Consider the following 22,143-nt stretch of genomic DNA (forward strand, 5'->3'; position numbering starts at 1 on the left):
TCCAATTGAAACTTCATCAAAAGCACGTAAAACATCATCAGAAGTGAACAGGAAGTTCATTCTTCATTCCGTTGTCAACCGATTGGCCAGAAAATTGGGCACGATCAAAGGGAACCTGAACAGGGGACTGCTCCTATCCATCGTCATTCATTGGGAAAGTGTCTGCAATTTCAAACACATTGCATTTCTCATATCAGCATGTGATGAGCGCCCGAAGCGTGCTGTTGAAACCCCACTCCGGGACCATTCCTTTTTCAATGCAGGAGGGGCAAAGCATTTGCTAACCAATAAGCAAAAAAATATGAAAATCCTCATCTTTCCCACAAAAACATCAAAAACAACAGCAAAAACATTGAAGACGGCTGGCTGCAAACGGAATAGAGAAATATCATACAAGCATGTTAAAAGCGTTGGAAGACAATTTTTTAAGGAAAGTGTTTTGAAACTTGAAGACACGCACGGACGTGCCAGATGATCAGAAAGTGCCATTTCACTCGGAGTTAACAGTCCAAATACAAGCAATCGACTTTAATGCCTCACTGCATCAAGCTTAGCAACGTTTGATGGGCACGGAAAGTTTGGTGATCAACTCCACTCTGGGATGATTCATTTTTAACATGGAATGGGCAAAGCATGCGCTAACCAAACAGAAAAAAAAGGAAAGAAAAACAGCAGCAAAGAGTAAAATTAGCATTAATGTTTCTGCAACAACACATTACATTCAAACGGAGGCTACAGATTGTATAGAAGAAAACAAATAACAACCCCAAAGACATTCATTAAACATGTTAAGTGAGGACGTAAAGGAGATCTCTATAGAAATGTTTGGAAATCTGTTACGTCACACAGACATGTTAACAGAGTGGTCAGAAAGTGCAATTTTTCTTGAAATTAACAGGCAAGCTATCATCGATTGACTTAAAACCAATAAAAGCTCAGATGTGGATGGTAACATAACGAAAGCAGTGAAAACCCATGGAAAAGTGAATTTCTCTTAAGGTTTGGGGATTTGATTGCCAACGGAATTACAAATTTGAACAAAAACAAATTGCTTAGCAGAGGATGGTTTCGATCCATCGACCTCTGGGTTATGGGCCCAGCACGCTTCCGCTGCGCCACTCTGCTGCTGTCACACCTTTCTCTGTGCATTTTGAAAGGGAGAAGCTGGCTCCACCTACATTTGCATGCAGATAAAGAACCATAGCTGCATTTGAAAGCAGAGGATGCCGTAACCTCTGAAAAAGCATTTAGACATTGTGAGAGCAAAATCTTGTTAGACCACGTAGCTCTCTCGCCTCACGTGCTTAGTCTCTGTGGCGCAATTGGTTAGCGTGTTCGGCTGTTAACCGAAAGGTTGGTGGTTCAAGCCCACCCAGGGACGTTTTGAGACACTTGAGTTTTTTTAACCGAGAAGCAAAAAAGGAGCACAAAATAGTTACCTTTCAAACGCAAATACGGTGACTGCAAATTGATTAACATAGGTGGAGACCCTTCACAAAACCATGTTTAAAAGGAAGGGTGACGTCATATCTATGACGGTGCTTTCCAATTGAAACTTCATCAAAAGCACGTAAAACATCATCAGAAGTGAACAGGAAGTTCATTCTTCATTCCGTTGTCAACCGATTGGCCAGAAAATTGGGCTCGATCAAAGGGAACCTGAACAGGGGACTGCTCCTATCCATCGTCATTCATTGGGAAAGTGTCTGCAATTTCAAACACATTGCATTTCTCATATCAGCATGTGATGAGCGCCCGAAGCGTGCTGTTGAAACCCCACTCCGGGACCATTCCTTTTTCAATGCAGGAGGGGCAAAGCATTTGCTAACCAATAAGCAAAAAAATATGAAAATCCTCATCTTTCCCACAAAAACATCAAAAACAACAGCAAAAACATTGAAGACGGCTGGCTGCAAACGGAATAGAGAAATATCATACAAGCATGTTAAAAGCGTTGGAAGACAATTTTTTAAGGAAAGTGTTTTGAAACTTGAAGACACGCACGGACGTGCCAGATGATCAGAAAGTGCCATTTCACTCGGAGTTAACAGTCCAAATACAAGCAATCGACTTTAATGCCTCACTGCATCAAGCTTAGCAACGTTTGATGGGCACGGAAAGTTTGGTGATCAACTCCACTCTGGGATGATTCATTTTTAACATGGAATGGGCAAAGCATGCGCTAACCAAACAGAAAAAAAAGGAAAGAAAAACAGCAGCAAAGAGTAAAATTAGCTTTAATGTTTCTGCAACAACACATTACATTCAAACGGAGGCTACAGATTGTATAGAAGAAAACAAATAACAACCCCAAAGACATTCATTAAACATGTTAAGTGAGGACGTTAAGGAGATCTCTATAGAAATGTTTGGAAATCTGTTACGTCACACAGACATGTTGACAGAGTGGTCAGAAAGTGCAATTTTTCTTGAAATTAACAGGCAAGCTATCATCGATTGACTTAAAACCAATAAAACCTCAGATGTGGATGGTAACATAACGAAAGCATGTTAAGTGAGGACGTTAAGGAGATCTCTATAGAAATGTTTGGAAATCTGTTACGTCACACAGACATGTTGACAGAGTGGTCAGAAAGTGCAATTTTTCTTGAAATTAACAGGCAAGCTATCATCGATTGACTTAAAACCAATAAAACCTCAGATGTGGATGGTAACATAACGAAAGCAGTGAAAACCCATGGAAAAGTGAATTTCTCTTAAGGTTTGGGGATTTGATTGCCAACGGAATTACAAATTTGAACAAAAACAAATTGCTTAGCAGAGGATGGTTTCGATCCATCGACCTCTGGGTTATGGGCCCAGCACGCTTCCGCTGCGCCACTCTGCTGCTGTCACACCTTTCTCTGTGCATTTTGAAAGGGAGAAGCTGGCTCCACCTACATTTGCATGCAGATAAAGAACCATAGCTGCATTTGAAAGCAGAGGATGCCGTAACCTCTGAAAAAGCATTTAGACATTGTGAGAGCAAAATCTTGTTAGTCCACGTAGCTCTCTCGCCTCACGTGCTTAGTCTCTGTGGCGCAATTGGTTAGCGCGTTCGGCTGTTAACCGAAAGGCTGGTGGTTCAAGCCCACCCAGGGACGTTTTGAGACACTTGAGTTTTTTTAACCGAGAAGCAAAAAAGGAGCACAAAATAGTTACCTTTCAAACGCAAATACGGTGACTGCAAATTGATTAACATAGGTGGAGACCCTTCACAAAACCATGTTTAAAAGGAAGGGTGACGTCATATCTATGACGGTGCTTTCCAATTGAAACTTCATCAAAAGCACGTAAAACATCATCAGAAGTGAACAGGAAGTTCATTCTTCATTCCGTTGTCAACCGATTGGCCAGAAAATTGGGCTCGATCAAAGGGAACCTGAACAGGGGACTGCTCCTATCCATCGTCATTCATTGGGAAAGTGTCTGCAATTTCAAACACATTGCATTTCTCATATCAGCATGTGATGAGCGCCCGAAGCGTGCTGTTGAAACCCCACTCCGGGACCATTCCTTTTTCAATGCAGGAGGGGCAAAGCATTTGCTAACCAATAAGCAAAAAAAAATGAAAATCCTCATCTTTCCCACAAAAACATCAAAAACAACAGCAAAAACATTGAAGACGGCTGGCTGCAAACGGAATAGAGAAATATCATACAAGCATGTTAAAAGCGTTGGAAGACAATTTTTTAAGGAAAGTGTTTTGAAACTTGAAGACACGCACGGACGTGCCAGATGATCAGAAAGTGCCATTTCACTCGGAGTTAACAGTCCAAATACAAGCAATCGACTTTAATGCCTCACTGCATCAAGCTTAGCAACGTTTGATGGGCACGGAAAGTTTGGTGATCAACTCCACTCTGGGATGATTCATTTTTAACATGGAATGGGCAAAGCATGCGCTAACCAAACAGAAAAAAAAGGAAAGAAAAACAGCAGCAAAGAGTAAAATTAGCTTTAATGTTTCTGCAACAACACATTACATTCAAACGGAGGCTACAGATTGTATAGAAGAAAACAAATAACAACCCCAAAGACATTCATTAAACATGTTAAGTGAGGACGTAAAGGAGATCTCTATAGAAATGTTTGGAAATCTGTTACGTCACACAGACATGTTGACAGAGTGGTCAGAAAGTGCAATTTTTCTTGAAATTAACAGGCAAGCTATCATCGATTGACTTAAAACCAATAAAACCTCAGATGTGGATGGTCACATAACGAAAGCAGTGAAAACCCATGGAAAAGTGAATTTCTCTTAAGGTTTGGGGATTTGATTGCCAACGGAATTACAAATTTGAACAAAAACAAATTGCTTAGCAGAGGATGGTTTCGATCCATCGACCTCTGGGTTATGGGCCCAGCACGCTTCCGCTGCGCCACTCTGCTGCTGTCACACCTTTCTCTGTGCATTTTGAAAGGGAGAAGCTGGCTCCACCTACATTTGCATGCAGATAAAGAACCATAGCTGCATTTGAAAGCAGAGGATGCCGTAACCTCTGAAAAAGCATTTAGACATTGTGAGAGCAAAATCTTGTTAGTCCACGTAGCTCTCTCGCATCACGTGCTTAGTCTCTGTGGCGCAATTGGTTAGCGCGTTCGGCTGTTAACCGAAAGGCTGGTGGTTCAAGCCCACCCAGGGACGTTTTGAGACACTTGAGTTTTTTTAACCGAGAAGCAAAAAAGGAGCACAAAATAGTTACCTTTCAAACGCAAATACGGTGACTGCAAATTGGTTAACATAGGTGGAGACCCTTCACAAAACCATGTTTAAAAGGAAGGGTGACGTCATATCTATGACGGTGCTTTCCAATTGAAACTTCATCAAAAGCACGTAAAACATCATCAGAAGTGAACAGGAAGTTCATTCTTCATTCCGTTGTCAACCGATTGGCCAGAAAATTGGGCTCGATCAAAGGGAACCTGAACAGGGGACTGCTCCTATCCATCGTCATTCATTGGGAAAGTGTCTGCAATTTCAAACACATTGCATTTCTCATATCAGCATGTGATGAGCGCCCGAAGCGTGCTGTTGAAACCCCACTCCGGGACCATTCCTTTTTCAATGCAGGAGGGGCAAAGCATTTGCTAACCAATAAGCAAAAAAATATGAAAATCCTCATCTTTCCCACAAAAACATCAAAAACAACAGCAAAAACATTGAAGACGGCTGGCTGCAAACGGAATAGAGAAATATCATACAAGCATGTTAAAAGCGTTGGAAGACAATTTTTTAAGGAAAGTGTTTTGAAACTTGAAGACACGCACGGACGTGCCAGATGATCAGAAAGTGCCATTTCACTCGGAGTTAACAGTCCAAATACAAGCAATCGACTTTAATGCCTCACTGCATCAAGCTTAGCAACGTTTGATGGGCACGGAAAGTTTGGTGATCAACTCCACTCTGGGATGATTCATTTTTAACATGGAATGGGCAAAGCATGCGCTAACCAAACAGAAAAAAAAGGAAAGAAAAACAGCAGCAAAGAGTAAAATTAGCTTTAATGTTTCTGCAACAACACATTACATTCAAACGGAGGCTACAGATTGTATAGAAGAAAACAAATAACAACCCCAAAGACATTCATTAAACATGTTAAGTGAGGACGTTAAGGAGATCTCTATAGAAATGTTTGGAAATCTGTTACGTCACACAGACATGTTGACAGAGTGGTCAGAAAGTGCAATTTTTCTTGAAATTAACAGGCAAGCTATCATCGATTGACTTAAAACCAATAAAACCTCAGATGTGGATGGTAACATAACGAAAGCATGTTAAGTGAGGACGTTAAGGAGATCTCTATAGAAATGTTTGGAAATCTGTTACGTCACACAGACATGTTGACAGAGTGGTCAGAAAGTGCAATTTTTCTTGAAATTAACAGGCAAGCTATCATCGATTGACTTAAAACCAATAAAACCTCAGATGTGGATGGTAACATAACGAAAGCAGTGAAAACCCATGGAAAAGTGAATTTCTCTTAAGGTTTGGGGATTTGATTGCCAACGGAATTACAAATTTGAACAAAAACAAATTGCTTAGCAGAGGATGGTTTCGATCCATCGACCTCTGGGTTATGGGCCCAGCACGCTTCCGCTGCGCCACTCTGCTGCTGTCACACCTTTCTCTGTGCATTTTGAAAGGGAGAAGCTGGCTCCACCTACATTTGCATGCAGATAAAGAACCATAGCTGCATTTGAAAGCAGAGGATGCCGTAACCTCTGAAAAAGCATTTAGACATTGTGAGAGCAAAATCTTGTTAGTCCACGTAGCTCTCTCGCCTCACGTGCTTAGTCTCTGTGGCGCAATTGGTTAGCGCGTTCGGCTGTTAACCGAAAGGCTGGTGGTTCAAGCCCACCCAGGGACGTTTTGAGACACTTGAGTTTTTTTAACCGAGAAGCAAAAAAGGAGCACAAAATAGTTACCTTTCAAACGCAAATACGGTGACTGCAAATTGATTAACATAGGTGGAGACCCTTCACAAAACCATGTTTAAAAGGAAGGGTGACGTCATATCTATGACGGTGCTTTCCAATTGAAACTTCATCAAAAGCACGTAAAACATCATCAGAAGTGAACAGGAAGTTCATTCTTCATTCCGTTGTCAACCGATTGGCCAGAAAATTGGGCTCGATCAAAGGGAACCTGAACAGGGGACTGCTCCTATCCATCGTCATTCATTGGGAAAGTGTCTGCAATTTCAAACACATTGCATTTCTCATATCAGCATGTGATGAGCGCCCGAAGCGTGCTGTTGAAACCCCACTCCGGGACCATTCCTTTTTCAATGCAGGAGGGGCAAAGCATTTGCTAACCAATAAGCAAAAAAAAATGAAAATCCTCATCTTTCCCACAAAAACAGCAAAAACAACAGCAAAAACATTGAAGACGGCTGGCTGCAAACGGAATAGAGAAATATCATACAAGCATGTTAAAAGCGTTGGAAGACAATTTTTTAAGGAAAGTGTTTTGAAACTTGAAGACACGCACGGACGTGCCAGATGATCAGAAAGTGCCATTTCACTCGGAGTTAACAGTCCAAATACAAGCAATCGACTTTAATGCCTCACTGCATCAAGCTTAGCAACGTTTGATGGGCACGGAAAGTTTGGTGATCAACTCCACTCTGGGATGATTCATTTTTAACATGGAATGGGCAAAGCATGCGCTAACCAAACAGAAAAAAAAGGAAAGAAAAACAGCAGCAAAGAGTAAAATTAGCTTTAATGTTTCTGCAACAACACATTACATTCAAACGGAGGCTACAGATTGTATAGAAGAAAACAAATAACAACCCCAAAGACATTCATTAAACATGTTAAGTGAGGACGTAAAGGAGATCTCTATAGAAATGTTTGGAAATCTGTTACGTCACACAGACATGTTGACAGAGTGGTCAGAAAGTGCAATTTTTCTTGAAATTAACAGGCAAGCTATCATCGATTGACTTAAAACCAATAAAACCTCAGATGTGGATGGTCACATAACGAAAGCAGTGAAAACCCATGGAAAAGTGAATTTCTCTTAAGGTTTGGGGATTTGATTGCCAACGGAATTACAAATTTGAACAAAAACAAATTGCTTAGCAGAGGATGGTTTCGATCCATCGACCTCTGGGTTATGGGCCCAGCACGCTTCCGCTGCGCCACTCTGCTGCTGTCACACCTTTCTCTGTGCATTTTGAAAGGGAGAAGCTGGCTCCACCTACATTTGCATGCAGATAAAGAACCATAGCTGCATTTGAAAGCAGAGGATGCCGTAACCTCTGAAAAAGCATTTAGACATTGTGAGAGCAAAATCTTGTTAGTCCACGTAGCTCTCTCGCATCACGTGCTTAGTCTCTGTGGCGCAATTGGTTAGCGCGTTCGGCTGTTAACCGAAAGGCTGGTGGTTCAAGCCCACCCAGGGACGTTTTGAGACACTTGAGTTTTTTTAACCGAGAAGCAAAAAAGGAGCACAAAATAGTTACCTTTCAAACGCAAATACGGTGACTGCAAATTGATTAACATAGGTGGAGACCCTTCACAAAACCATGTTTAAAAGGAAGGGTGACGTCATATCTATGACGGTGCTTTCCAATTGAAACTTCATCAAAAGCACGTAAAACATCATCAGAAGTGAACAGGAAGTTCATTCTTCATTCCGTTGTCAACCGATTGGCCAGAAAATTGGGCTCGATCAAAGGGAACCTGAACAGGGGACTGCTCCTATCCATCGTCATTCATTGGGAAAGTGTCTGCAATTTCAAACACATTGCATTTCTCATATCAGCATGTGATGAGCGCCCGAAGCGTGCTGTTGAAACCCCACTCCGGGACCATTCCTTTTTCAATGCAGGAGGGGCAAAGCATTTGCTAACCAATAAGCAAAAAAAAATGAAAATCCTCATCTTTCCCACAAAAACATCAAAAACAACAGCAAAAACATTGAAGACGGCTGGCTGCAAATGGAATAGAGAAATATCATACAAGCATGTTAAAAGCGTTGGAAGACAATTTTTTAAGGAAAGTGTTTTGAAACTTGAAGACACGCACGGACGTGCCAGATGATCAGAAAGTGCCATTTCACTCGGAGTTAACAGTCCAAATACAAGCAATCGACTTTAATGCCTCACTGCATCAAGCTTAGCAACGTTTGATGGGCACGGAAAGTTTGGTGATCAACTCCACTCTGGGATGATTCATTTTTAACATGGAATGGGCAAAGCATGCTGTAACAGATCCTTCCAACTTAGTCTTTTCTTTTGTTCGGTTCATGCCTCTGTTCGCCTGATTTCGTGTGAAGTCCGTATGTGAAATATAGGTGGCCGCCATTTCAGGACTTTACACGTGGTCGCGGCCATCTTGTGTGCGAACAGCGGTGTTTGCCTGTAACCGCATGGAACTAAAAACGGATACGCAAACAGGCGAACACCGCTGAGTCCTCCAGACCTCCACAAGTTCGCACAGAAACTACCGAACACCCCACCATTCGGTAGTTACACTCAGTCACCTATGGGGATTTCAGCGAACCCCGCGATTCGGATGGATGACAAGATTTTCATACCGTTTTACCGTGCGAACAGAGACCGACCGCAAGGCCAAAACTCATGGAACTATTTTCGGCTAGTTGGTCTGTGCGGTCGGTCAAAACTTTGAAACTCTGTAACTCCCGAACCGTTCACCCAATCGGGCTGATTTTTGGACAGAGTGTTCCCCGAACGAAGATCTCTCAAGCGGTGCCGGATTTAAAGGTGTACCCCCTGTTTTTGGGGTACATCCAGAACTGGGGCAAAATATTGTATGTTCTAATTGTATTATGTGGTTATCTGAGGGGAGGAGACGTGGGGGTGTTACCCTGTGCATAATTGGTTGTTTTCATCCTCCCCCTGGGAGTGTCCTGTGTGTACCCTTTTCTAATAAAAAGCAGGCTGGGTGTCCCAGTCCTCAGTTCATCTTGACCCTTCATAACGTAGCCTCGTCTCGTTCTTGAAAGGGGATTGTTTGGGAAGGTTATTCTGTTCCTGTTGCAGCTGAACCTGATTTTCGCTCTGGATATCGTGGATGGGATTATATCAGCCTACTTCTCCACAGCAGCTTGCAGGGAAAAAGGACGTCTCCAACGGCAGAAACCCTCTCTCTATCTGGGTAGCCGTTACATTGGTGGCAAGCGGTGGGATGGTCCTTTTATCCAAGGAGCAAGTGCTGAATGGAGTCTCAGTATGCCAAGCTGAAAAGACCCACACTAAAGGATTTATTGGAGAATCGTGGTAGGAGTGCCAGCAACAGACCACGGAGGGAGCTGATAGCTGACCTGCTGGAGCTGGACGAGATGGATAGGTCCATGGAGGTAACGGAACCCAGGGCACCCATCAGTGAGGACGATGTGATTACGGCAATTGTGCAGCGGAGATTAGCGTTGTATCCAGTCACGTCTACAGAGCTAATAACCCAACTACTCCGGGATACAAGGGAAGAGATCCAAACCAAGAGGGATCAAGAAATGGAACTGGTAAGAGCCAGACAGCTCACTACACAGACAGTTCCTACCCCGCTACCCACTACTACAGTAACGAAAATTCCCTTCAATGCATTTAAAACCTTTGCAGAAAATGAAGAGGAAATTGATGGGTATTTGGCGGACTTTGAAAGACAGTGCTCGCTACATCAAATACCGCCAGGGCAATGGGTCACTATCCTGGCGGGAAAACTATCAGGAAAAGCTAGTGAGGCTTTTCGAGCGCTCACTACAGAGGAGATCACGCAGTACCAAACAGTAAAAGAGGCACTGCTCACCAGGTATGCGGTAACCCCAGAAGCCTACCGTCGCCGCTTCCGGGAGTCCAAAAAGAAAGCTGTGGACTCCCACATGGAATGGGCCAACCGACTACAAAGAGTGGCATCACATTGGGTCCAAGGATGTAAGGCCAACACCGGAGAGGAGATATTACAATTATTCTTAATGGAACATTTCTTTCAAAATTTGGCTGCGGACCTACAAGACTGGGTACGAGACCGGCGCCCCGCTAATTTAAATGAGGCGGCTCGGCTGGCCGATGAATACGCCGAGACAAGGAGAGTAAGCCAGGGTACTCCACGACCAGCTCATAAGATAGAGCCACGTACCCCAGCCACTGTCTCACGCCCAGAGTTTCGAGCTCCAGTCCCACCAGGACCACCCCGTCCTCAGGGACCTACCAACTACCCCCGAGATTTGTCGAAAGTGACGTGCCATCACTGCGGCAACCTCGGACATATTGCTCGATATTGTCCCCTAAGATCCACTAGTAACAATTGGAGACGCACAACTCCCAACGCAGAGGCCCCTGCATCACGACCCTCTGCAGCTCACTGTGTGGAAGCTGAAATGGGCCCTGAGGAATGCCTGGGGATTTTGTATGAAGCAGATCCCATACAAGCTGCTTCGCCAGATAACCGACAGCATCATCGGCAGGAAGTTCGGGTGAATGGACAAACAGCACAAGGCCTAAGAGACACCGGGGCTACCATCACGTTGATCCAAAAACACCTAGTAAAGCCAGAGAATGTGTCTACCCGCACTGTTGCTGTTCGGGTCGCAGGGGGCGCTGTTTTTCGCTTGCCCACTGCCCGAGTACATTTAGACTGGGGAGTCGGATCGGGGAAAACTACAGTTGGCATCATGGACAACTTGCCTGCCGAGGTCGTCTTGGGAAATGACATTGGCCCCTTGACCTCAGCATATTTGCCCACACCTGCTGCCGCTTGCCCCGTAACCACCCGCTCACAGGCCCGTGTCACAGATGACCCTAATACAGGCCGGGAGACCCAGGTAAGCCAAGCACCCACATGTAACCCCACTACAACAAGCAGGCCCATAGCTTGGGACACCCCAGAGGAGTTTGGGAGGGAAACTAGAGAGGACCCCACCCTCCAAAAGTATCGAGAATTAGCAGACAGTAGGGAGGGCAAACAGGAACGTTTCCTATGGGATGGGGACAGGTTGTACAGACTGACGGAAGGGAAAAAGAGAGGCTGTCCCCCTTCACAGAAGCGACAACTAGTGGTACCCAGAAAGTACCGGTTGGAGCTTCTCCGAATCGGCCACGACATTCCGTTGGCAGGGCATCTAGGGGGTAACCGTACCACCTTCCGGATCACCCAGACCTTCTTTTGGCCGGGGATCTCAAAGGATGTACGACGTTACTGCAGCACTTGTGACGTATGCCAACGGGTAGGGAAGAGAGGAGATCACCCTAAAGCTCGACTGTTACCTATGCCTGTGATCGAGGAACCATTTAGCAGGGTGGCAGTCGACCTAGTGGGACCCCTACCTAACCCCAGTCCCTCTGGTAAGAAATACATCCTTACCGTAGTGGACTATGCTACTCGCTACCCGGAAGCTGTCGCTCTGACGAATATCCAGGCTGACACTGTCGCCAGTGCTCTAGTCGGGATATTCACCCGAGTGGGATTTCCTCAGGAAATCTTGTCCGATAGAGGGACCCAGTTTACCGCAGACCTAACCCAGCAGCTATGGAAGGTTTGTAGTATTAAACCCCTACTTAGTTCCCCGTACCACCCTCAGACTAACGGTCTCTGTGAACGTTTTAACGGTACCCTAAAGCAATTGCTACGGACCTTTACAGTGGAATACAAAGATTGGGAACGATTCTTGCCGCACCTCCTGTTCGCTTATCGGGAGGTGCCACAGGAATCCACAGGGTTCTCTCCCTTTGAACTGCTCTATGGCCGGAGAGTACGAGGCCCTCTCGACCTCATCCGAGAGCACTGGGAGGGAGAGACAGAACATGAGGGTGTCCCCATCGTACCATATGTACTAGAAATGCGGGACCGCATGGAACAGTTAGCCCGGATGGCACGGGACCATCTCCATGCGGCCCAGGGCCGGCAGAAACGTTGGTACGATCAGGGCGCCCGCCAGCGAACGTTCCAAGTAGGCCAGAAGGTGCTGGTGCTTAGACCTGTCAAAGGGAATAAGCTCCAGACCTCCTGGCAGGGCCCTTACAAAGTGGTAGCACAGGTATGTGACACCACCTATGTAATTGCCAGCAGCAAAGATGAAAGGATCCAGAAGTCCTTTCACGTAAATTTATTAAAAGAATATCAAGAAAGGCCCGAGGATATAGCAGCCATATGTATACCAGCCACTGAAGACCCTGACAGCTTACCCATACCCGACCTTTTAGCTAACTCGGAACCTAAGACCCTGCTCAATACCATACAGCTAGGGGAGCGACTAACCCCCGCTGAAAAGGGACAGATCCGACAACTGCTGACTGAAAAGAGGTTGACATTTTCCCAAGAGCCCGGATACACCCCCTTAGCAACTCACTATGTAGAGACCCCAGGTCAACCCCCTCTCCGGCAAACTCCCTATAGGATCCCTGAGGCAGTAAAAGATGAGATGAGGAAGGAAATCCAGGAGATGCTAAGACTAGGAGTGATAGAGCCATCTGACAGCCCGTGGGCCTCACCGGTGGTCCTAGTCCCCAAAAAGGATGGGACTACCCGGTTCTGTGTCGATTATCGACGTCTCAATGACAAAACCCTGACAGACGCATATCCCATGCCCCGAGTAGACGAGCTATTAGATCGTATTGCCAGGGGACGTTATCTGACCACCATCGATTTGTGTAAAGGGTATTGGCAGATTCCCCTGGCCAAGGAGGCTATCCCTAAGTCGGCCTTTGTCACCCCATTTGGCTTGTACCAATTTAAGGTCATGCCATTTGGGATGAAAAACGCCCCGGCTACATTTCAGCGCTTAGTGGACCGCCTCCTTGATGGCTTCCAGGATTTCGCCTGCGCGTACCTGGATGACATTGCGATTTATAGCGAAACCTGGGGAGAGCACTTAAGGCATGTAGAGGCCGTACTGGATCAGATTCGGGCCGCAGGGTTGACTCTGAAACCAGAAAAGTGTAACTTCGGCATGGCAGAAGTCCAGTACCTGGGACATCGAGTGGGATGTGGGAAGCAGCGCCCAGAACCCGCTAAAATTGAAGCTGTAGCTAACTGGCCCACACCCCACACCAAAACTCAAGTATTAGCATTTTTGGGAACCGCAGGATATTATAGGAGGTTTGTCCCTGACTATAGTACCATCGCAAAACCATTAACAGACCTAACCAAAAAGAACTTGCCTAGGATAGTCCTGTGGTCTCCCGCCTGTGAAACAGCCTTTCAGGCCCTAAAGAATGCTCTGATTCATGCACCTGTCCTGTCTGCCCCCGTCCCTAACAAAAGATTTGTCGTTCATACAGATGCATCCATGTATGGACTGGGGGCAGTTCTAAGCCAGGTCGGAGAAGATGGAGGCGAGCACCCTGTCGCGTATCTCAGTAGGAAACTGTTACCTAGAGAAGTGAGCTACGCGGCAGTGGAAAAGGAATGCTTAGCCCTGGTCTGGGCATTAAAGAAACTCACCCCATATTTGTACGGACAGGAATTTACATTAATCACCGACCATAACCCCCTGGTGTGGTTAAACAGAGTAGCTGGAGATAATGGACGCTTGTTGAGATGGAGCCTAGCACTGCAACCCTACAACTTTTCCATTCAATACCGCCCGGGCAGGTTTAACGGGAATGCCGATGGTCTGTCCAGACAAACAGAACTATTACCCTAACAAGGAACCGGACAGCCCCAAGTTGACCCGAAAAGGATCAATCCGGGTCTGCCGGAGTGTTCCACAAAAGGGGAGCAGTGTAACAGATCCTTCCAACTTAGTCTTTTCTTTTGTTCGGTTCATGCCTCTGTTCGCCTGATTTCGTGTGAAGTCCGTATGTGAAATATAGGTGGCCGCCATTTCAGGACTTTACACGTGGTCGCGGCCATCTTGTGTGCGAACAGCGGTGTTTGCCTGTAACCGCATGGAACTAAAAACGGATACGCAAACAGGCGAACACCGCTGAGTCCTCCAGACCTCCACAAGTTCGCACAGAAACTACCGAACACCCCACCATTCGGTAGTTACACTCAGTCACCTATGGGGATTTCAGCGAACCCCGCGATTCGGATGGATGACAAGATTTTCATACCGTTTTACCGTGCGAACAGAGACCGACCGCAAGGCCAAAACTCATGGAACTATTTTCGGCTAGTTGGTCTGTGCGGTCGGTCAAAACTTTGAAACTCTGTAACTCCCGAACCGTTCACCCAATCGGGCTGATTTTTGGACAGAGTGTTCCCCGAACGAAGATCTCTCAAGCGGTGCCGGATTTAAAGGTGTACCCCCTGTTTTTGGGGTACATCCAGAACTGGGGCAAAATATTGTATGTTCTAATTGTATTATGTGGTTATCTGAGGGGAGGAGACGTGGGGGTGTTACCCTGTGCATAATTGGTTGTTTTCATCCTCCCCCTGGGAGTGTCCTGTGTGTACCCTTTTCTAATAAAAAGCAGGCTGGGTGTCCCAGTCCTCAGTTCATCTTGACCCTTCATAACGTAGCCTCGTCTCGTTCTTGAAAGGGGATTGTTTGGGAAGGTTATTCTGTTCCTGTTGCAGCTGAACCTGATTTTCGCTCTGGATATCGTGGATGGGATTATATCAGCCTACTTCTCCACAGCAGCTTGCAGGGAAAAAGGACGTCTCCAACGGCAGAAACCCTCTCTCTATCTGGGTAGCCGTTACACATGCGCTAACCAAACAGAAAAAAAAGGAAAGAAAAACAGCAGCAAAGAGTAAAATTAGCTTTAATGTTTCTGCAACAACACATTACATTCAAACGGAGGCTACAGATTGTATAGAAGAAAACAAATAACAACCCCAAAGACATTCATTAAACATGTTAAGTGAGGACGTAAAGGAGATCTCTATAGAAATGTTTGGAAATCTGTTACGTCACACAGACATGTTGACAGAGTGGTCAGAAAGTGCAATTTTTCTTGAAATTAACAGGCAAGCTATCATCGATTGACTTAAAACCAATAAAACCTCAGATGTGGATGGTAACATAACGAAAGCATGTTAAGTGAGGACGTTAAGGAGATCTCTATAGAAATGTTTGGAAATCTGTTACGTCACACAGACATGTTGACAGAGTGGTCAGAAAGTGCAATTTTTCTTGAAATTAACAGGCAAGCTATCATCGATTGACTTAAAACCAATAAAACCTCAGATGTGGATGGTAACATAACGAAAGCAGTGAAAACCCATGGAAAAGTGAATTTCTCTTAAGGTTTGGGGATTTGATTGCCAACGGAATTACAAATTTGAACAAAAACAAATTGCTTAGCAGAGGATGGTTTCGATCCATCGACCTCTGGGTTATGGGCCCAGCACGCTTCCGCTGCGCCACTCTGCTGCTGTCACACCTTTCTCTGTGCATTTTGAAAGGGAGAAGCTGGCTCCACCTACATTTGCATGCAGATAAAGAACCATAGCTGCATTTGAAAGCAGAGGATGCCGTAACCTCTGAAAAAGCATTTAGACATTGTGAGAGCAAAATCTTGTTAGTCCACGTAGCTCTCTCGCCTCACGTGCTTAGTCTCTGTGGCGCAATTGGTTAGCGGGTTCGGCTGTTAACCGAAAGGCTGGTGGTTCAAGCCCACCCAGGGACGTTTTGAGACACTTGAGTTTTTTTAACCGAGAAGCAAAAAAGGAGCACAAAATAGTTACCTTTCAAACGCAAATACGGTGACTGCAAATTGATTAACATAGGTGGAGACCCTTCACAAAACCATGTTTAAAAGGAAGGGTGACGTCATATCTATGACGGTGCTTTCCAATTGAAACTTCATCAAAAGCACGTAAAACATCATCAGAAGTGAACAGGAAGTTCATTCTTCATTCCGTTGTCAACTGATTGGCCAGAAAATTGGGCTCGATCAAAGGGAACCTGAACAGGGGACTGCTCCTATCCATCGTCATTCATTGGGAAAGTGTCTGCAATTTCAAACACATTGCATTTCTCATATCAGCATGTGATGAGCGCCCGAAGCGTGCTGTTGAAACCCCACTCCGGGACCATTCCTTTTTCAATGCAGGAGGGGCAAAGCATTTGCTAACCAATAAGCAAAAAAAAATGAAAATCCTCATCTTTCCCACAAAAACATCAAAAACAACAGCAAAAACATTGAAGACGGCTGGCTGCAAACGGAATAGAGAAATATCATACAAGCATGTTAAAAGCGTTGGAAGACAATTTTTTAAGGAAAGTGTTTTGAAACTTGAAGACACGCACGGACGTGCCAGATGATCAGAAAGTGCCATTTCACTCGGAGTTAACAGTCCAAATACAAGCAATCGACTTTAATGCCTCACTGCATCAAGCTTAGCAACGTTTGATGGGCACGGAAAGTTTGGTGATCAACTCCACTCTGGGATGATTCATTTTTAACATGGAATGGGCAAAGCATGCGCTAACCAAACAGAAAAAAAAGGAAAGAAAAACAGCAGCAAAGAGTAAAATTAGCTTTAATGTTTCTGCAACAACACATTACATTCAAACGGAGGCTACAGATTGTATAGAAGAAAACAAATAACAACCCCAAAGACATTCATTAAACATGTTAAGTGAGGACGTAAAGGAGATCTCTATAGAAATGTTTGGAAATCTGTTACGTCACACAGACATGTTGACAGAGTGGTCAGAAAGTGCAATTTTTCTTGAAATTAACAGGCAAGCTATCATCGATTGACTTAAAACCAATAAAACCTCAGAGGTGGATGGTCACATAACGAAAGCAGTGAAAACCCATGGAAAAGTGAATTTCTCTTAAGGTTTGGGGATTTGATTGCCAACGGAATTACAAATTTGAACAAAAACAAATTGCTTAGCAGAGGATGGTTTCGATCCATCGACCTCTGGGTTATGGGCCCAGCACGCTTCCGCTGCGCCACTCTGCTGCTGTCACACCTTTCTCTGTGCATTTTGAAAGGGAGAAGCTGGCTCCACCTACATTTGCATGCAGATAAAGAACCATAGCTGCATTTGAAAGCAGAGGATGCCGTAACCTCTGAAAAAGCATTTAGACATTGTGAGAGCAAAATCTTGTTAGTCCACGTAGCTCTCTCGCATCACGTGCTTAGTCTCTGTGGCGCAATTGGTTAGCGCGTTCGGCTGTTAACCGAAAGGCTGGTGGTTCAAGCCCACCCAGGGACGTTTTGAGACACTTGAGTTTTTTTAACCGAGAAGCAAAAAAGGAGCACAAAATAGTTACCTTTCAAACGCAAATACGGTGACTGCAAATTGATTAACATAGGTGGAGACCCTTCACAAAACCATGTTTAAAAGGAAGGGTGACGTCATATCTATGACGGTGCTTTCCAATTGAAACCCCACTCCGGGACCATTCCTTTTTCAATGCAGGAGGGGCAAAGCATTTGCTAACCAATAAGCAAAAAAATATGAAAATCCTCATCTTTCCCACAAAAACATCAAAAACAACAGCAAAAACATTGAAGACGGCTGGCTGCAAACGGAATAGAGAAATATCATACAAGCATGTTAAAAGCGTTGGAAGACAATTTTTTAAGGAAAGTGTTTTGAAACTTGAAGACACGCACGGACGTGCCAGATGATCAGAAAGTGCCATTTCACTCGGAGTTAACAGTCCAAATACAAGCAATCGACTTTAATGCCTCACTGCATCAAGCTTAGCAACGTTTGATGGGCACGGAAAGTTTGGTGATCAACTCCACTCTGGGATGATTCATTTTTAACATGGAATGGGCAAAGCATGCGCTAACCAAACAGAAAAAAAAGGAAAGAAAAACAGCAGCAAAGAGTAAAATTAGCTTTAATGTTTCTGCAACAACACATTACATTCAAACGGAGGCTACAGATTGTATAGAAGAAAACAAATAACAACCCCAAAGACATTCATTAAACATGTTAAGTGAGGACGTAAAGGAGATCTCTATAGAAATGTTTGGAAATCTGTTACGTCACACAGACATGTTGACAGAGTGGTCAGAAAGTGCAATTTTTCTTGAAATTAACAGGCAAGCTATCATCGATTGACTTAAAACCAATAAAACCTCAGATGTGGATGGTAACATAACGAAAGCAGTGAAAACCCATGGAAAAGTGAATTTCTCTTAAGGTTTGGGGATTTGATTGCCAACGGAATTACAAATTTGAACAAAAACAAATTGCTTAGCAGAGGATGGTTTCGATCCATCGACCTCTGGGTTATGGGCCCAGCACGCTTCCGCTGCGCCACTCTGCTGCTGTCACACCTTTCTCTGTGCATTTTGAAAGGGAGAAGCTGGCTCCACCTACATTTGCATGCAGATAAAGAACCATAGCTGCATTTGAAAGCAGAGGATGCCGTAACCTCTGAAAAAGCATTTAGACATTGTGAGAGCAAAATCTTGTTAGTCCACGTAGCTCTCTCGCATCACGTGCTTAGTCTTTGTGGCGCAATTGGTTAGCGCGTTCGGCTGTTAACCGAAAGGCTGGTGGTTCAAGCCCACCCAGGGACGTTTTGAGACACTTGAGTTTTTTTACCGAGAAGCAAAAAAGGAGCACAAAATAGTTACCTTTCAAACGCAAATACGGTGACTGCAAATTGATTAACATAGGTGGAGACCCTTCACAAAACCATGTTTAAAAGGAAGGGTGACGTCATATCTATGACGGTGCTTTCCAATTGAAACTTCATCAAAAGCACGTAAAACATCATCAGAAGTGAACAGGAAGTTCATTCTTCATTCCGTTGTCAACCGATTGGCCAGAAAATTGGGCTCGATCAAAGGGAACCTGAACAGGGGACTGCTCCTATCCATCGTCATTCATTGGGAAAGTGTCTGCAATTTCAAACACATTGCATTTCTCATATCAGCATGTGATGAGCGCCCGAAGCGTGCTGTTGAAACCCCACTCCGGGACCATTCCTTTTTCAATGCAGGAGGGGCAAAGCATTTGCTAACCAATAAGCAAAAAAAAATGAAAATCCTCATCTTTCCCACAAAAACATCAAAAACAACAGCAAAAACATTGAAGACGGCTGGCTGCAAACGGAATAGAGAAATATCATACAAGCATGTTAAAAGCGTTGGAAGACAATTTTTTAAGGAAAGTGTTTTGAAACTTGAAGACACGCACGGACGTGCCAGATGATCAGAAAGTGCCATTTCACTCGGAGTTAACAGTCCAAATACAAGCAATCGACTTTAATGCCTCACTGCATCAAGCTTAGCAACGTTTGATGGGCACGGAAAGTTTGGTGATCAACTCCACTCTGGGATGATTCATTTTTAACATGGAATGGGCAAAGCATGCGCTAACCAAACAGAAAAAAAAGGAAAGAAAAACAGCAGCAAAGAGTAAAATTAGCTTTAATGTTTCTGCAACAACACATTACATTCAAACGGAGGCTACAGATTGTATAGAAGAAAACAAATAACAACCCCAAAGACATTCATTAAACATGTTAAGTGAGGACGTAAAGGAGATCTCTATAGAAATGTTTGGAAATCTGTTACGTCACACAGACATGTTGACAGAGTGGTCAGAAAGTGCAATTTTTCTTGAAATTAACAGGCAAGCTATCATCGATTGACTTAAAACCAATAAAACCTCAGAGGTGGATGGTCACATAACGAAAGCAGTGAAAACCCATGGAAAAGTGAATTTCTCTTAAGGTTTGGGGATTTGATTGCCAACGGAATTACAAATTTGAACAAAAACAAATTGCTTAGCAGAGGATGGTTTCGATCCATCGACCTCTGGGTTATGGGCCCAGCACGCTTCCGCTGCGCCACTCTGCTGCTGTCACACCTTTCTCTGTGCATTTTGAAAGGGAGAAGCTGGCTCCACCTACATTTGCATGCAGATAAAGAACCATAGCTGCATTTGAAAGCAGAGGATGCCGTAACCTCTGAAAAAGCATTTAGACATTGTGAGAGCAAAATCTTGTTAGTCCACGTAGCTCTCTCGCCTCTCGCCTCTCGCCTCTCGCCTCACGTGCTTAGTCTCTGTGGCGCAATTGGTTAGCGCGTTCGGCTGTTAACCGAAAGGTTGGTGGTTCAAGCCCACCCAGGGACGTTTTGAGACACTTGAGTTTTTTTATCCGAGAAGCAAAAAAGGAGCACAAAATAGTTACTTTTCAAACGCAAAGACGGTGACTGCAAATTGATTAACATAGGTGGAGACCCTTCACAAAACCATGTTTAAAAGGAAGGGTGACGTCATATCTATGACGGTGCTTTCCAATTGAAACTTCATCAAAAGCACGTAAAACATCATCAGAAGTGAACAGGAAGTTCATTCTTCATTCCGTTGTCAACCGATTGGCCAGAAAATTGGGCTCGATCAAAGGGAACCTGAACAGGGGACTGCTCCTATCCATCGTCATTCATTGGGAAAGTGTCTGCAATTTCAAACACATTGCATTTCTCATATCAGCATGTGATGAGCGCCCGAAGCGTGCTGTTGAAACCCCACTCCGGGACCATTCCTTTTTCAATGCAGGAGGGGCAAAGCATTTGCTAACCAATAAGCAAAAAAATATGAAAATCCTCATCTTTCCCACAAAAACATCAAAAACAACAGCAAAAACATTGAAGACGGCTGGCTGCAAACGGAATAGAGAAATATCATACAAGCATGTTAAAAGCGTTGGAAGACAATTTTTTAAGGAAAGTGTTTTGAAACTTGAAGACACGCACGGACGTGCCAGATGATCAGAAAGTGCCATTTCACTCGGAGTTAACAGTCCAAATACAAGCAATCGACTTTAATGCCTCACTGCATCAAGCTTAGCAACGTTTGATGGGCACGGAAAGTTTGGTGATCAACTCCACTCTGGGATGATTCATTTTTAACATGGAATGGGCAAAGCATGCGCTAACCAAACAGAAAAAAAAGGAAAGAAAAACAGCAGCAAAGAGTAAAATTAGCTTTAATGTTTCTGCAACAACACATTACATTCAAACGGAGGCTACAGATTGTATAGAAGAAAACAAATAACAACCCCAAAGACATTCATTAAACATGTTAAGTGAGGACGTAAAGGAGATCTCTATAGAAATGTTTGGAAATCTGTTACGTCACACAGACATGTTGACAGAGTGGTCAGAAAGTGCAATTTTTCTTGAAATTAACAGGCAAGCTATCATCGATTGACTTAAAACCAATAAAACCTCAGATGTGGATGGTAACATAACGAAAGCAGTGAAAACCCATGGAAAAGTGAATTTCTCTTAAGGTTTGGGGATTTGATTGCCAACGGAATTACAAATTTGAACAAAAACATATTGCTTAGCAGAGGATGGTTTCGATCCATCGACCTCTGGGTTATGGGCCCAGCACGCTTCCGCTGCGCCACTCTGCTGCTGTCACACCTTTCTCTGTGCATTTTGAAAGGGAGAAGCTGGCTCCACCTACATTTGCATGCAGATAAAGAACCATAGCTGCATTTGAAAGCAGAGGATGCCGTAACCTCTGAAAAAGCATTTAGACATTGTGAGAGCAAAATCTTGTTAGTCCACGTAGCTCTCTCGCCTCACGTGCTTAGTCTCTGTGGCGCAATTGGTTAGCGCGTTCGGCTGTTAACCGAAAGGTTGGTGGTTCAAGCCCACCCAGGGACGTTTTGAGACACTTGAGTTTTTTTAACCGAGAAGCAAAAAAGGAGCACAAAATAGTTACCTTTCAAACGCAAAGACGGTGACTGCAAATTGATTAACATAGGTGGAGACCCTTCACAAAAC

The 22,143-nt window shown here is 44.3% G+C and overlaps 7 non-coding genes across 7 annotated transcripts; all 7 read left to right on the forward strand.

Annotated features, from left to right (window-relative positions):
• Positions 1-3,030: 3,030 nt before the first annotated feature.
• On the forward strand, positions 3,031-3,104 carry TRNAN-GUU (transfer RNA asparagine (anticodon GUU)). The gene has a single exon. It is a non-coding gene; the product is annotated as a tRNA-Asn (tRNA).
• A 1,470-nt stretch (positions 3,105-4,574) lies between these two features.
• On the forward strand, positions 4,575-4,648 carry TRNAN-GUU (transfer RNA asparagine (anticodon GUU)). Its single transcript has one exon. It is a non-coding gene; the product is annotated as a tRNA-Asn (tRNA).
• Positions 4,649-6,297: 1,649 nt separating this feature from the next.
• Positions 6,298-6,371, forward strand: TRNAN-GUU (transfer RNA asparagine (anticodon GUU)). The gene has a single exon. It is a non-coding gene; the product is annotated as a tRNA-Asn (tRNA).
• A 1,470-nt stretch (positions 6,372-7,841) lies between these two features.
• TRNAN-GUU (transfer RNA asparagine (anticodon GUU)) lies at positions 7,842-7,915 on the forward strand. The gene has a single exon. It is a non-coding gene; the product is annotated as a tRNA-Asn (tRNA).
• Positions 7,916-17,516: 9,601 nt separating this feature from the next.
• On the forward strand, positions 17,517-17,590 carry TRNAN-GUU (transfer RNA asparagine (anticodon GUU)). Its single transcript has one exon. It is a non-coding gene; the product is annotated as a tRNA-Asn (tRNA).
• A 2,815-nt stretch (positions 17,591-20,405) lies between these two features.
• On the forward strand, positions 20,406-20,479 carry TRNAN-GUU (transfer RNA asparagine (anticodon GUU)). Its single transcript has one exon. It is a non-coding gene; the product is annotated as a tRNA-Asn (tRNA).
• Positions 20,480-21,949: 1,470 nt separating this feature from the next.
• Positions 21,950-22,023, forward strand: TRNAN-GUU (transfer RNA asparagine (anticodon GUU)). The gene has a single exon. It is a non-coding gene; the product is annotated as a tRNA-Asn (tRNA).
• Positions 22,024-22,143: the final 120 nt, after the last annotated feature.

Source organism: Pelobates fuscus, chromosome 2 (genome assembly GCF_036172605.1).
Source record: "Pelobates fuscus isolate aPelFus1 chromosome 2, aPelFus1.pri, whole genome shotgun sequence".
Lineage (NCBI taxonomy): Eukaryota > Metazoa > Chordata > Amphibia > Anura > Pelobatidae > Pelobates > Pelobates fuscus.